This window comes from Protopterus annectens, chromosome 3.part1 (assembly GCF_019279795.1).
Source record: "Protopterus annectens isolate FY-2018-M chromosome 3.part1, PAN1.0, whole genome shotgun sequence".
In the NCBI taxonomy this organism is placed as follows: domain Eukaryota; kingdom Metazoa; phylum Chordata; order Ceratodontiformes; family Protopteridae; genus Protopterus; species Protopterus annectens.
The window spans coordinates 447,434,383-447,450,569 of record NC_056732.1 but is presented as its reverse complement, the minus strand read 5'-3'; positions in this window follow the sequence as shown (position 1 = coordinate 447,450,569).

The following is a 16,187-nucleotide window of genomic DNA, read 5'->3' as shown; positions in this document are numbered from 1 at the left end:
TCCTTTTAATAAGGCACCTCTGTGGGAATTCCAGTTGTTGCATGTGTCTGGACAGACACATGCCTAAGGGGGCATTATTTTCAACGACTGGCCTAATGAGGGCTGAGTAAAGGAAAATGACATCCCTAAATCTAAATATAATCCTTTTGTTTATAGCTGTGCAATATAGAAGGAACTTCTTACAACAGACAAATATTGGTCAAAAGTTAGGCCACTGTCCACATAAGTTCCCAAATCCCGAATAGGGCATCCGGTCAATGTGGCAGTTCTCTGGGGTAGATGACTTCCCCAAGAATACAAAAATGCACTTTCTGGCATTTAGTTTTAGTCCATGATTTTGACACCAGTTGGTTTATTTGAGACTAACTTTCCTTAAGGTTGGCTAAGTCATTTGGGGATTCAATGACTGCTCCTAGTTTGCAGTCAACTGCAAACGTAGTCAGGCAGAGCCCTTTGATACTGACTTATACTTCAGGAAAGCAGATGGCAAACAGGAGAGGTCCCAGCACAGAACCTAGGGAACTTCACTAGTGACTGGTCTCTTTGTGGAGGTAGCTTCCCGTATTTTGGTTATCTCCATCCTATCTGAGAGCCAGTTGGCAATCCAGTGGGTTACACAGGAGTTTATTCCCATTTTATTTAGCTTTTCTACTATGCCTGAGTGGGGAATTTTGTCAATAGCTTTGGCCAGGTCAAGGTATGCAGTGCATACCATTTTGCCTTCATCCACTGCTTTGGTGACCCTTTCAAAAAAGTCCATCAGGTTGAGTAAGCATGATCTACACTTCAGGAAATCAAACTGGGACAGGTGCAGTGTTTGGAGGTTCCCTATGTCCTTGCTGATTAATTCCCTGTCTAGCTATTCCATGGCTTTGCATATGATGCCAGTCATACTTATGGGTCTGTGCAAGGTTGTCCCTTATGCAGGATATTATTAGCATAATAATGTCACCTTATGTTCAGTAAACTGACCAGATTAAATCAAACCATAACTGTTTTTTTTTTTACCTTACACCATATGTCGTTATGGCCATTTCATATTCTAAGCTCATTCAAAGGTATTGCTCTAAGAAGTCTGAACAATCAGACACTAGAAATATGCCTGTATCTTGCTCTATTCGCAGTTTATGGCTGAAAAATTGTCTGCACAGTTAAGTCCATCTACCTGGCCAATAAATAAATGCTGACTCCACATAATCTGTCCCCAATGCACACGGGGTTGGAGCCATGAATGCAGTATCAACAACAGGAGTCTACCCAAGAGGCACAGGTGATGGAGGAGCAAGATGGGCATAGAAGAGTGGCAGAACCTGGCATACAGCATCACCTTTTGGAGGCAGAATGGTGTTAAACAGTCCCACTGCTTAAACTCAACCTGTCAAAAGGACACATTCTGCCTAAGGTGAGGACTGCCAGGTACAGCACTTCAGCTTGGCGTGAACACAAAGGAGCAGGCACCCTCGGGTCTTCTTTTGGCAGTGTGCAGACCAGACAGCAGGGAAGATACCAAGCAAGAAAGTTGATTCAGCCATGCATGACTGCCCAACCAGCTCCCATTTATGCCCTCTACTGCTGAACAAGACTATTAATGCCAATAAAGCAAATCCTCGCTGTAAAGGGAGCAACCCCAGTCACAGGATGATGCAGGAGCTTATGGCTGAGCAGAATGAAAGGAAGGAAAGGGTCACTGGCTATAGAAGTACTGAATGGTCAACACTAAGGAAGATCAAAAATACACATAAAAATGCCAGCTGTATGGATGTCGATTATTTAAAGTATGATTCTAGAAACATGTGTTATAATACACATATACATATCACTGAATATACTGACCAAAAGAGCATTAATTTAACTAAAACGCCACTATAACAGCAGTTTTAGCTTGAGAAGAAATGAAATTTTAACTCTGGCAAGCAAGGTGGTAACTCACTGGTTAAGGTTTCTGAATCACAGCTCCAGGATTTAGGGTTCAGTCCTTAATTCTAGTTACTACCCATGCAGACATTCCATGGTTGCCATGTGTCTGCACGGGTTTTTAGCTTGGCACTCCTACTTCTTTTGCACCTCTCAAAAACAGGGTAATTGATTTCCCACACTAAATTTTAATAGTCCATGTATGCTGCATGCATTCAGCCTTGACATTAAAGCCTGGATCAAGGCTGAAAATGGGTACAGGACCAGTTCACTTACTCAGCTAACAAATAAGAAATCATTCTCAACCTAGAGGAACACATTAGCTGTTACAGGTTCATGGTGCTGATGTAGACCTTACACATTTATCAGTCTGTTATGAGTAATTTAAATGAGTTGATACTGGATTTATCCGCAATGATGTATCGAATGTAAACATCACCAAACTAACTGTAGTGTTACTTTTAGACTACCGTGGATTAGTGTTATTATTTAATGCACTTTTTTAAAATGTTTTAAATTACTGCACTGTTGCACTTTACTTCTTTCTAAAGTTTGCCTCTGTCAGAGATAACAAATGTCTGTCTACAAATCCACTAATAATTATTATGACTGTGAGTCACAAAAAGTCAAGTGCAGGTCCTTGTACTTAATTCTCTATTGCTGATAAAGCTGTGACGGGCCATCTGTCCTTCGGCAGTCATTGTGTACTATCACAGTTTTGATAGCTAACGTTTTTCTACACATCTAGATGGGTGCATACTTTTACCTTCTTGAACTGTTTTGTTTCAGAAATATAATGCACCATGATTAATAGTTGCAATTTAACTGTGTTTTGGGGATGCTTTTGTTGACATGAACAGCTTATTTGCTATCACTGTAGGGTTCCTTAAAGGGCACATTGGTTATGTGTTGTAATGCTTATCTTATAGGAACAGGCAGGAGTCAGCCAATGGGACTTTTGCACTGCAGTTAACAGCAATTAAGGTCTCTGTATAATCAAAAATTACTGTAGGATCTGGCCCCTTGAATATATCAATTATCCTCAACCCTGCCTGTCTCTATTGATATTTCACAGTGGTATTGTTTTAAAAAAAGAAATGCTTCCACCTTTTTTTAAATAATGGCATTGTATAAGAGCTCTATTCTTGTTTTTGTTCTTAGTACTGATGTTGAGTCAATGGGGATTTTATTTATTTACATTTGTTTACCGGGAAATTCCGACTGGACGCAGGTCCTTTTTCAGCGGATGCCCAGGGAGAAAAGCTCCACATAATAAACATGATAAATAGAGATACAAAGTTGCAGCAATAGTAAACAACATTACAGGTTGTTGGTTTTAATACAACAAGATATTGATTATCAACAGTATATACAGTAAATGTAAGTTTCTTGTCGTTTATAATATTAGTAACAATGTTGTCAGAAGTATGTAAAGACAACTAGCTATTTCTGACTGTGGTTAGTAGTGGTGGTAGTACAGTTGGGTTAAGACTCTAGGTGTGGGGGGGGGGGGGAGTATGACATATGGTTGCACTGCAAATGTGCCTGCCACATATGTGGCGAACCATTAGCAGTAGATTGTGGCCAATCTTCATAATTAGTTGAAGTGGCATGTTTTATTCTGAAAATATAGGAGCTACATACAATGTAAATTTTAGTCGATGACAAAGTACAGCATGTCATAAAAAAACACAGTGACACTTTGGCTTAAGAGAGACACAAAAGGTGCAAGCTGTACAAAGAAGCAGAAGGCAATGATAAGTGTATAATCAAAATTATGTTAAGAGGTAACACTGACAATACAATGTGAAACTGACTTACTGTGAAAATAGGCCACACTAAACTGGGTTTGAGATAGCACATACCCTCAACCAAAAATAAACTGGGATGCTAGAAATGGCAGCTATCAAACAATGCTCTCTGCAGGACTGTGCTTTGCACTCTTAGAGCTAGACATTAATAAAATACTGTCAAACAAGGACAAGTCTATGACAGTAAATGTAAATGTTTGGTCAGCAACTAAGGCCAAATACTGCAGTGACTCCATAACTTCATGATACTAGTGTAACCTACAGGTTCACTACTTAATGCCTGGTACAGAGCCACAATCTGCAAGGCACATTTAACATACTAATGCATGAGAAATGTATACAATATCTTCCTGAAACTGTGTAGTTTATACATTTTACCCCCCAAAATGTTGCTATAAACAGCTACTGAAAACCTCTAAACTTGGTTAAGTTTAGGATACAGGTTATGTGCCACCTAACAGGTTTTACTGTTTCACAGTTTGCAAGTAATAATTACAACAAAATTCAAATGTCTAACAGTTTAGCTCAAAAAGCTTAATCTTCAGGCAACAGAAGCATTTGTATTCCACGATACAATAATAATGTTAATTAGGAGGATATATATGAGGGACCAGAGGCAAAAATTAAAGTGGGTGGGTTCATTTCTGACAAGTTGTGTCTGAACACATGAACTAAGTAGGGGTGTCCTCTTTCCCCATTGTTATTTGCTTTACATTTAGAGCCATTAGCAAAGAAAATAAGGGACTCAGTAATTTGAGGATATATTTGGTATGGTAATCAAGAAAAAGTGGCTTTATTTGCAGACAATATTATTTTGTACGTGATAAAACCAGAAAAGGCCATATCAATGTGGTGGAACATCTTGAGGTAGTTTCAAGTCTTTTCGGGATATAAAATCAATGAAGCTAAAACAAAGCCTCTAGCTGTAAACTATGTACCCACACATGAAATGGTCCAGCAATACCCATATTTATGGGGACACGATAAAATTAAGTATTTAGGAGTATTGGATAAAAGGATTCTGTTATGGCTACTAAGAATATGTAGGAAGAGACTAAATAATACAAAAACTGAGAAACTAGATGCTCTTATTTATGGATATAGATAGCAGGATACAAGCAGTGAAAAATGTTTTTACTCCCTTTAGTTTTACAGACAGGTCAGGCATATTTTTATCAACCACAGAAGAAGTTGTGGACCGTGATTAATAAAGAGTAGAAGGATTTTTTTCTGGGGGAGGGGGGGCAAGGGTCAAGTGGGATAAATTGATCCTTCCAAAAGAACAAGGTGGATTAAGATACCTCATTTGAAGGGATATTTCTGAACTACACAGTTAATGTTCATATTACATAACAAAAGTAGAAAGTAATAATCCAAAATGGAAAGGTGGGATAATGAAGCAGGGGGGGATTCAAGAAACAAGGACAGAGACAGATTTTGAATACACATTCTTAAGGAGAATAACAGCACCCAAAAAGAATATTACATTCATAAAGAAGAAGAAAATATTCTAAGAACTAAGCCAACATGAGAATGAAGAAAGAAGATTTTGCCATTATGAACGACTGCAGTCAGGGGTACAGACAACAGGCAAGAGGGGCTGGAAATTACAGGAGAAAACTGGCAAAGGAACTAAAACATTGAGAGCAAATATTTAGACAGGGAAAGGCAACAGAATGGGAAAACATCAACACCACCGTTGGGCTGCAGGCTACAGACTGCCTTCTCTATCAGGGATTGATATCTGAGTGTAGGCCAAGAGATGGGAATCCTAAGTGACAGACCTACTCTGGTAAAGTTTTTAATTAAATCTTGATCAAAGCTGCTGTTAAAAAGGGGACTGATTAGTAGGACCTATAAAATACTGCACAATAACTATAAGAATCAATCAGAAGAAGTTAGAAAAGACTGGGGAGAGAGAATAGATACGCATTTCACAAAAAAACAAAATGGAAGGACATATGTATGCCTCCCAAATATGCTACAAAGTCTAGAATATTTGGGATTTTGCTTGGAAGTGTTTACGCAGGTATTGTTATACCCCAAGCAGACTCCAAATAATTTTTCCCCCAGTAGATGGCTGTGTGATGGGGAAGAAAGAGGTAACTGGGAAACCTATGTTTTAGGAGTATAATGACTTGGTACACTTTAACAATTCTCTACAGAGTACTCTGACAGAAATATTGAGTGAGCAAATGGTTGTAACTAAGGAAATGATGTTTTGAGCTGGAAAACAGGATATGAATTGCCTAGACAGTAAGGTCTTGTTAAGTTTAATTCTAATGGCTACCAGAAAAAGTAGTTACGAGAAAATGGAAATCAAAGTCTAAACCAACTGTATCTGAAGTACTGAATATTGTAAGACAGAAAAAAAGAACTAGAACGAGAACTTTAAGAAAAAAGATAGGAACGAATTACGTAGAAAAACTGAAAAATGTGGGAACAATATATGCAGAATAATGTTTTAGAGGAGTAGTGAGGTTTAAGGGAAGGTAGGAAATGATTAATATATGTAATGTTGAATTGATGATAAATATACAAAAGAATATATGCAATGAATAATGTTTGCAACTGGGAGTATGTTAATATACTTTGTTTCTTTTATATAAATGTATGTTTACCTATGTCTTGAGCAATAATTCAATAAAGGTGATAAAAATAAAAAAAATATCTTGTAATTCTGAGTTGGATTTCCTAAATTTTTACTTGTACACTGTGAAACTCTAAGCAGGTCACTTAACCAGAGAGTACTGCTGGGCTCACCTTAGGTTTACCCAGTTAAAAAAAAATGAAAACATCTTTTTTGCAGGGGGCAAGACTGTGCACCCCCTAATGTGGTGGCCTTCATATATATATATATATATATATATATATATATATATATATATATATATATATATATATATATATATACACACACACACTAAAGATCACACAATGGGGGAGGGGGTATCCCTAAACCCTGCTAAGCACTGATCTTACACCAAGTCCACCCCCATAAGGTTTATTATTCAATGGGGTGTAGTTTGTACAAATCATTCACTCGATATGCAATATTACAACATATTACATGTATATATAATTCATATTTGTATACACATGCACTTATATATATATATATATATATGGATTCACTTTAGAACATCAAAAGCCCATAACATTGAAATTCAAAACCCTGACACCAAAATCTTGAAAATTCAAAACACTGAAAACTCAAAACATTGAATCCCATAACATTGAAAAAACATAGGAAACCAACATTTAATATATGCTAGCATACCTGCATACAGAAACAAATAAAAAAACAAACCATATTACAGTTCTCCAAATATAAGCGGGGGTGGGCAAACTCCCCTGTACTACTTAAATACATCAACTCCGAGATCGTACTACACAGAACAAAAGGGCAAGCATACCATTCCGTGCTTCATAGGTTCATACTAGGCTATCTGCCCGAGGGCATTTACAAGCCTAGCCCATCGTTTTGTGGCTTACGCCACCCCTTTAGTATGGGGAACTATACCCATTATTTTGCTGTGCCTCTGTCGAGCAGTGACACTGAGGTAATCCCTGGGGTATATCTGCGATCTCCCATCCATTGGTCAAGATTTCTCTTGAACAAGGCCAGCGAGGTGCTCTGCCTCACATGTACCGGGATTTTGTTCCACAGCATAGGGAGTCTTTGGGTGATGAATCTATCCCTCCAGCACGCCCTATTAATAGCCGTGTCGAGGTTTAAGTCTCCGCCCTTGTGGCTCTGATGGATCTAGATTTTTGAGGTGAAGCATATTCATCAAATCTGGGTTTGACATGGCCTTGTATGTTAGGCAAAGGTCACCTCTGAGCAAGCGTGGCGACTGAATAGAGCTGGAGTTCTTTCAGTCTGGCAGCATAGGACAGATTTTGAGACCCTTTATCCTTTTGGTGAGGAACTTTTGTGGCCTCTCCAGCTGCTGCAAGTGCGGGTCAGATACTTTCCGAATGGGGCATTGTACTCAATCATTGGTCTGATGAGTGATGAGTAAAGGGAGACTATGACCTCCCTTGATCTAGATGAGAATCCCTTCATGATAAGGTGGGCAATGTAGAAGGTCTTCCTAACTACTTTAGCTACATGGGTGTCGAATGACAGACTACTATCAACCTGGGTCCCCAGGTCCCTGATAACTTCTTCTGTGCTCAGTGGATTGCCACCTATTTGGTAGCTAGGGTAACCTTGTTTTTCCCGAAGGGTATGACTATGCATTTTTGGCATTTAACTTTAGGCCATGGCTCTGGCACCAGTTATCCATTTCTGTGAGACCCTTCTGAAGGATATCTGTGTCAGATGTGTTTTCTACTATGGTGCCCAGTTTGCAGTCATCTGCAAACTTTGTCAGCCATAACCCTCCTGTGTTTGCTTGTACTTGGAAAAGTAGATGCCAAACAAGAGTGGGCCCAGGACTGAGCCCTGTGGGACACCACTTGTGACAGGCTTTGAGTCTGACATGGCGCCAGCAACTCTGACCCTGTGGGTTCTGTCACTCAGCCATTTTGCAACCCATCTTGTGATGTATGGGTTAACATTTAAGCTGATGAGTTTTTCAATGATACCCGAGTGGGGTATTGTATCGAAGGCCTTAGCCAGATCGAGGTAGGCTGTATGGACTGCCTTTCCCTCATCAATGGCTTTGGTGACTGTTTCAAAAGTCAACCAAGTTTAAAAGGCATGATCTGCCTTTGACAAAGCCAAACTGGGTTGGATCCAAAGTCTGCAAATTCCCTATGTCTTTATTTATGAGGTCCATTATGATCCTCTCCATGGCTTTGCAGATAAGGCTTGTCAAGCTAATGGGCCGGTAATTTCCAGGGTCTGTGGAGGCACCGCCTTTGTGAAGTGGGACCACAGTTGCAGTGCGCCACTCCTGGGTACGTATCCAGAGGTAAGACTTTGATTAAACAGCTGTCCTAGCTGTGGGTTTAATTCCTCATTGAGTTCGTGGATCACACAGCCGGGGACACCATCAGGTCCCATGGATGCTGTGTTTTTTGCTTTGGAGAGAGCAGTTCTCACTTGGGCTGGAGATGTTTGGGGGCAGCACTCGTTTGGTATAGATATCTCTCCTTTGGGGAGGGGAGAAGTTTGCACTGAACCTGTCAGCCAGTATGTTGGCCATGTCTGTAGGATCAGTAATCTTCACATCATTTTGAACTAGTTCTGAGCATATCTGGGAGTTTCCTCCTAGGTTTCTAACATAGCTAAAGAAGGCCTTATGATTGTCTTTTGAGTCTTTAGCTATTTTTCTCTCGAAATTTGCTTTGGATGATTTTATGAGAGCTCTTAGTTTTTTACTTATAGTGATCAAGGGTGTCTTACCTTTTACGGATTTTGCTCTACCTTGTAGTAGCTTCCTCCTTTTGTTGTAGAGTTTGTTTATGGCTGGGGTCCACCAGACTGGACGCTTGCCTTTGGTACAAAGAGTCTTTGTTTTGCTTGGGATTGCCTTATCCATGCAGTCCTGCAGGTGCTGGTAGAAAGCATTTGTAAATGATTCAGCGGCTTGAGTATTGTTTTCCACTGCCTCGGGGCCTTAAAGGAGACCACACTAGTCTTTAGAAGTGTGAAGTTGGCTTTTGAGAAGTTCTTTACTGTGGTCTTTTTATTTCAGGTGGGGTGGGATGAGGACCTCCAGCGAGATAAGTTTGTGATCTGATCTCACCAGTGAGGGGTATACTTCGGTGTTGAACATTGCGCTCCCATGTTCGTGATGATGAGATCAAGTATGTTATCTCCTCTTGTGGGGATGGTGACTAGTTGTTCCATGGCATTTGAGTTTATGAATTCCAGGAACTTTTGGGCTAGGGTGTTTGGGCTTGAGTAGTGTTCCCAGTCTATATTAGGGTAATTGAAGTCACCTAGTATGATGGTGTTTGGTGATACATTTATCCCTCTAGTGTTTTCAGGAAGGCCATGTGAGGTTCCTGAGTTTGTGAGGGTGGCCTGTAACATGCTACAATTTGCAGAGCAGTCTTGCCTATGGTTAATTGCACCTGGATGGTCTCCGATGCATCATGCGTTGCCACCAGTCTTGAGGTGTGGGTGTCCTTGATGAATATGGATACCCCCCCCTCCTTTCTTGGTATTGTCCGGATTTTGGGGCCGGAGCATGATATGAGGTAAAGCCTGATAGCGCTGGGGTGCTCTCAGGAGCCTTGAACCAGGTTTCTGTCACAGCACAGACATCGATGTTCTCCATACTGAGAAGGGCCTCGAGTCGTGCATTTTGAGATTTAGACTTCTGGCATTGAGCAGCATTACCCTTAGTTTTTTCCTTTTTGTGTTCTAGGGTGGTAGGTTTAGAATTTGAGCCTTGCTTTAAAAGGCACTATGGGGTGGCAAGAGCCTTTGCCAATATCCGGAATCCCAGGGTGACAGGTGCAAGCCGTCCCTTGCAGCGTGGCTTGTCCAGCATGTCATCCCAGGCAGACAGATACTGGATCCCCTTTGAATGACACCAGTGTTTAAGCCAATTGTTAAAGCTGATCATCTTATCTCTGTATTGTGGCATCATTCTTGGTGAAGGTAGGATACTGCTCAAGGTCAGGGTCATACCTGCCTGGGCTACATAATCAGAGAGCTCCTCAATGTCTCTTTTCATGTAGTCCAAGGAGGTACGCCTCAGGTCGTTTACACCAGCGTGGACAATGACTGAGTCATATTTGTACCTGCTGTTGAGAGACCTGAGTGCTTGCGTTATGTGGCGGATTCTAGCGCCCGACAGGCAGCTTACTGTGACCTTCTCCTTACTCAGTCTGGTGAGCGGGACGTCAGTGTGTCTGACTATGGAGTCACCAATGACTAGTGTGTCTGGCATTGTGTTTGGCCTTAAGGGCTGTGACTGTTTGACACTCTGACTGTGAGGTCTATGTGTTGCAGGTGTTGTGTTCTGAGGTGGTGGTTGTTTGGGTGTCTGCTTTGGTGGCCTCTGCTGTTTTGGTAGATTTTTATCAGAGCCTCCGGTATGTCTTTGTGTGTTTATGTGTATGATTTGAGGTTGTAATGGTACTATGTGAGACTGGGTCTATAGTGTGTGTGGTAACCTTCTCCTCCTGACTGGTCTTGCCAGTCCTATGTTGAGAGAGCTCAGCCTCCAGTTTGGCCGTATAGTTGCATCTCTCGCATGTATTTGTGTTTTGTGGGAGGAGGAGAGGGTTGTCTGTGTACATGAGGCAATTGTAACATTGCCTCAATATTCCCAGGTTCACCAGCTGAGCAGGAGAGGACACTAGCAACTGATCCCTCGACATGCTAGAAGGATAGACAAAAAACTTTAAAAAAAGATTCCGGGGGACGTGGGTGACCGAGAAATGGGGGGTTGCCTTTTTGGGGTACTATCTATGACAAGAGTGCCGTATCAAGGTAATAAGTACTGTAGGAGCAAGTGCTAGGTTTAACAGATAGAGAATAGTCTACTTGGAGTCAAGTAGAGATGATCTTTTTAGTTATAGGATACGCTGATTTGATCAGTAGTATAGTTCGAGGAAGGTAGTTTTAAGGGAAAATTTGAAGAGTGGACTTTAGGTAGCCCGAATAGTTTAAACCTGCTTAACCGGCGCTGCCCTAGTGTGCAACAGTGGCAACTCAGCTAACGCTAGCGTTTATTTATACCAGGGGCTGGAAAAGCTAGAAACTGGCCCAAAACGACCAATAAACTACTAGTTACTGGCTGAAACCTCACAAAACTGGACAAAAGGCAGCTCAATGCTTCCCACTCCCACTGGTAAGCAAGGTAACTTCCTCTCCCCCAAATAAGGCAAGGAAACAGTACACAGGAACTACTACCAAAGCCCAGGAATCAGCAACTCTGAAACTGGACTAAACTAGTAAAGCAGGAAAAACAAGAGATATTTTTTCTTTTTTTTTTTTTTCACAAAACAGGCAGAAACAGGTACAGCAAACACTTATAAATGCTATGAATCAGCTACTACAGCTTACAGAAGAATTTGCTACAAATACAGTCAAATAGTAACAAACAAGGATTCCAAGTGCAATATTAAGTTAAATGCAGTAAAAAGCTTAACAGAAAGGCAGTAAATACAGTCGCTAGGTATTCAGATGTGGAAAGCAACAAAAAATATACTTAGTATCAAGAAAAGTCGCTTTTTAAATTGTAAAAAAACTATCCTCAACCTATCCTCAACCTACTCATGGAAACACTACTTCACTGTTAAAACATTACACCTTACTACTTATCTCTGTGATACTTACCGGAGTTTCATAGGTAACCTCAGTCATGTTCCCTTCTTACTTGCTATACTACAACATAACACATCTTAGTGTGGTGTAGTGTGATTTCGGAGTTGATATATTTAAGTAGCAGGGGGTATGGGGGGCACAGTCCCCACAATATCTCTCAACCTGGAAACATCAAAAATCTGGACAAGGCACATGAAAAATAGGTACACATCTGTACACTGATTAAAATATAATTTGCATATATTCCAATGGAATCGTGGGATACCAACTTTCAAATGCAAACTGAAGGACAGACAACCAAAATATGGCACCAGAGTCTCCCTGCAGCCATTCTAATCATATATATTTATAGTACACGTTCATTATATATCCTTATGATGCATCATGTCCAGTTTATGAATCATGACAGAAAAAAATCCTTTGGACTAAGCCACTTATCTAAATTTAATCCACAAATGCATAAAATCATTCCATACATATGTACCTTTCAAGTAAATACATATGTGTTGCAATAACTTTATGACTCTAGTAAAAAAAAAAATCTGAAGGCAAGCTTTAGTTTTCAAGGGACAAAACAAAGTATGTGCTGCTTCTGCCTGGGTTAAAACATAAATCAAGATGCACATAGCTTTTGAACAATTCTTTCAGGAAGCAAACAGTCCACTTGTTAAATACAGTAACTAACAATTTTGTGTTATTGCTTTCTGAGTTCAAGGCTAGTGCATTGTTTATATGCTTGGTTTAACAGTCTGGGAAAATTCTGTGTGTTGCGTGGCCTTACTGTCCATTCCCGTCTGTTCCTGCAGCTGGAGCACTAAGAAATCAGATCTTATTTTCCATTAACTCACATTAAGGAAGGAATTAGACAATACAAACTCGAACCTTCAAAGAAGCAGAAATCAGACACAAAAATTCAACGAACAATCTTCTTAAAGCTCTATATTGCCACCTATATTGTCCTACAAACCAAAAGAAAGCTATGAAAACGAGATACAAGGCTGTACGGGGCACTTGCCTGAAATAAATTAGATATTTCTCATTGAAACACTGGGTCAAGTGCAACACATCCCTTTATTACCAAAATAAATAGGATTAGAATCTGTTTTACATAATGCTGGGTCAAATGCAACACATCCCTTTATTACCAAAATAAATAGAATCTGTTTTACATAACGTTAAGGTGCATTTCTACAAAATTCAGATAAAATTGCACATTTCCACCTAACTTACCACGAGGTTTTCTAACGTTTATGTTCCTTTATGACACGCATGAAAAAAAGACAAGCATATTTAACCCTGTTTAAACAATTTAAACAGAAAGAACGAGTTAAACATTACAGATGTGCTCAGCAAAACGAGCCTTTAAGCTCGTAAGGATACAGTGCTAAGGTAAACTTGCTTTCTTTTTTATGGTCGCTGTTAGAAGGCACACTTCCTCTATGATAATCAAAACAAGACAAAACACTTTACACATTTAAATTGCTTTTTACAAAGGTCTTTCATTATGAGTTGAGAAGTTACACGTGTTACCTCTCTGTTATGCAGAAGTACCTAATATACTAATATTCGCCTTTCCTACATCAGCATTTAGTGAATGGAAGTTATTCCACTATTGTCAAGCGCATTGCCACATCTGTACTACTAAATAGCAAAAGCTACAGACGCGCGGCATGTTGATGGAGCTGACGTCATTGTGCATGTGATGATGTCAGCCCCGAAAGCACGAAAATCAAACAAATAGATTTGAAAATTCAGAAATAATGGGGTGCCAATCGGGAATCGTGGCACCCCATTATTGGGACCCCAAAACTCGGTACAAAACGAGTAATTCGGGATGTTTGAGAGGTCTGGTCCCCACATGGGTGGTGTAGCGGGGGGCTTGCCCCCATGCTTATATTTGAAGAAGTGTAATATGATTTGTTTTTTATTTGTTTCTGTATGTAGTTGTGCTGGAATATAGTAAATGTTGCTTTCCTATGTTTTTTCAGTGTTATGGGATTCAGTGTTTTGAATTTTCAGTGTTTTGAATTTTCAAGATTTTGGTCTCAATGTTCTGAATTTCAATGTTATGGGCTTTCGATGTTCTAAAGTGAATCCATGTATATATATATATATATATATATATATATATGTGTGTGTGTGTGTGCACACACACACATACACATACACATGTAATATCTGTATTGCTCTTCTCATATTTCAATAATATTTCATAATTAATTTTCTCACCTCACATTTCTAACCAATATCTAAAGAGAAAGCAAAAAAAGTGACAGGTTAAACAAATTCTCTTCCCGGACTTTCTCTCTAAATATACTATAAGCCTGTTTTTCCCTTCCTTCATATTGCTCCCTGGGTTTCCACTGCAAATAGGCTTCTTCTACTCATTTGGACTTTCCCAATAATCAAATGTCAATAAATAAATAAATAATGACACCTGTTGTGATTATTTCAACATGTAATAACTAGGTCTTCAATTCCTGTTTCATGGCTATTTTTAAGACACAATGGAAGAATATCCTATATCTGGGAAATGTAAGCTAATTAAATGATAAGTATGCATACAATAAATGCAAGAAAGTTTATGAATATCTTTCTGTCTAACTTCGAAGTCAATGGTTGAATGATTTCTTAAATACAGGCATGAATTAAACCCAGCTTCATTTATTAGATCAAAAACTGGACATATGCCTTGACAGATTACCATTATAAGATATTTATTAAATATCAAAGTAACCCCCAATCTATTTTCTTCTCTGTTCCCCTCTCTCTCTCCCTAGTTTTCATAATAATTACACACTTCTATATCTTTTTTATTCTTGCTCGTGTTCTATTTCAATTAGCATTTTCTTTCGGAATACTTAGAAATGAGTTTGAATATATGAAATGGCCCATGGAAATGTCAAGACAACCTTAACCCAACACAAGATAATTTTGTTAAATAACTAAAGGACGATAAAATAGATAACTGAAAAAGTAGTCATGAAATTTGAAATAAGTTCAGTAATTATCTTAATTTACAAGAGAAATAAGAACAAAATAATGTTCTAACCTATACAATAAGTCTGTGGAAAGTAAATTACATGTTGTAATGGCCCTGTGGTGCAGAGGGACAAAGCCTTTACTGCAAGCCAAGTAAGCCATTTTGGACTAGCCGCATGGGCACTGAAGGGGTTGCATGGGGAAAATGTAGGTGAGTATCTGATTTCAGCTCACCTATCATGGTGGAAGGGAGGCAGCCTACGCTTGCTGCAATAACCGTGTTATGGGACTGGCAAGTTGCACACTACAAGTGGTATAGCAATTGCCCAGGAGGTTGGGCATACACTTCTCAAAGGCAACAAATGCGGAGCTCACATGACTGCTGTGCAGTGGTGAGGGACAGGGCACACTCTCCAGCAGCTGCTGCACCAACATCTTCAAGCACCTCGCAATTGGCAGGCAGAGGTTGGGTTGAGCCAAAAGCAGGCTAAGGTAGGTCTAATAAACCCAGTGAACTAGTAGAGTGTCTGGAATCATCTCATAATCAGTAGCAGGGAGAAGGAAAAGAAAAGGCAAAATACATGATGCAATTGTGATATAACCTGACTACATTTACTTTTACATGAACCAACCAGGGTGTGTTAAAGCAATGTCATTATCATATTAGGCTCAAATTAAAAGCTGTCCTCTCTAATCCAAATATAAAAAACAGGAACAAGTCAGGGCTACCTAATGTAACCACTGCTTTTTTTTAATTTACTTAGAACCTTTGGCCTCCCATAGACGACAAATGCCTTTTCCCATATAATGGGATGGTATGTATCACACAGATTGTCCCTTTATGCAGATGATGTTATGGTGGTGTTATTGGATGTGTTCCAATGTCCCAGATACTTGTTTGAGATGTGCCTCAGGGGTACTAGGAGACTGGGTGCATCTGTTCTAGGAATTTCCTAACTTAGCCGATTTTCAGGTTACACTCTAGATCATTTTTGGCATTATATGGCACAGTCAGGTGGTAAAAACAAAGACTACTTTCTTGCTTCCTTCCAGTCTACTTCCTCTAGTTTTAGATTGTTAAACTTGCCATTTCTTGTCAGCAAAAAAATGTATTACTACTTACTCAGTGGAAGACCATACTTTCACATTTGTTTGTTGATATATTACTTTACTGTTGACTGAGCTTTCTAACATGGATCAATCACTGCTGGACCACAGGCCAAAAAAGTCAGCATGTGAAAAGT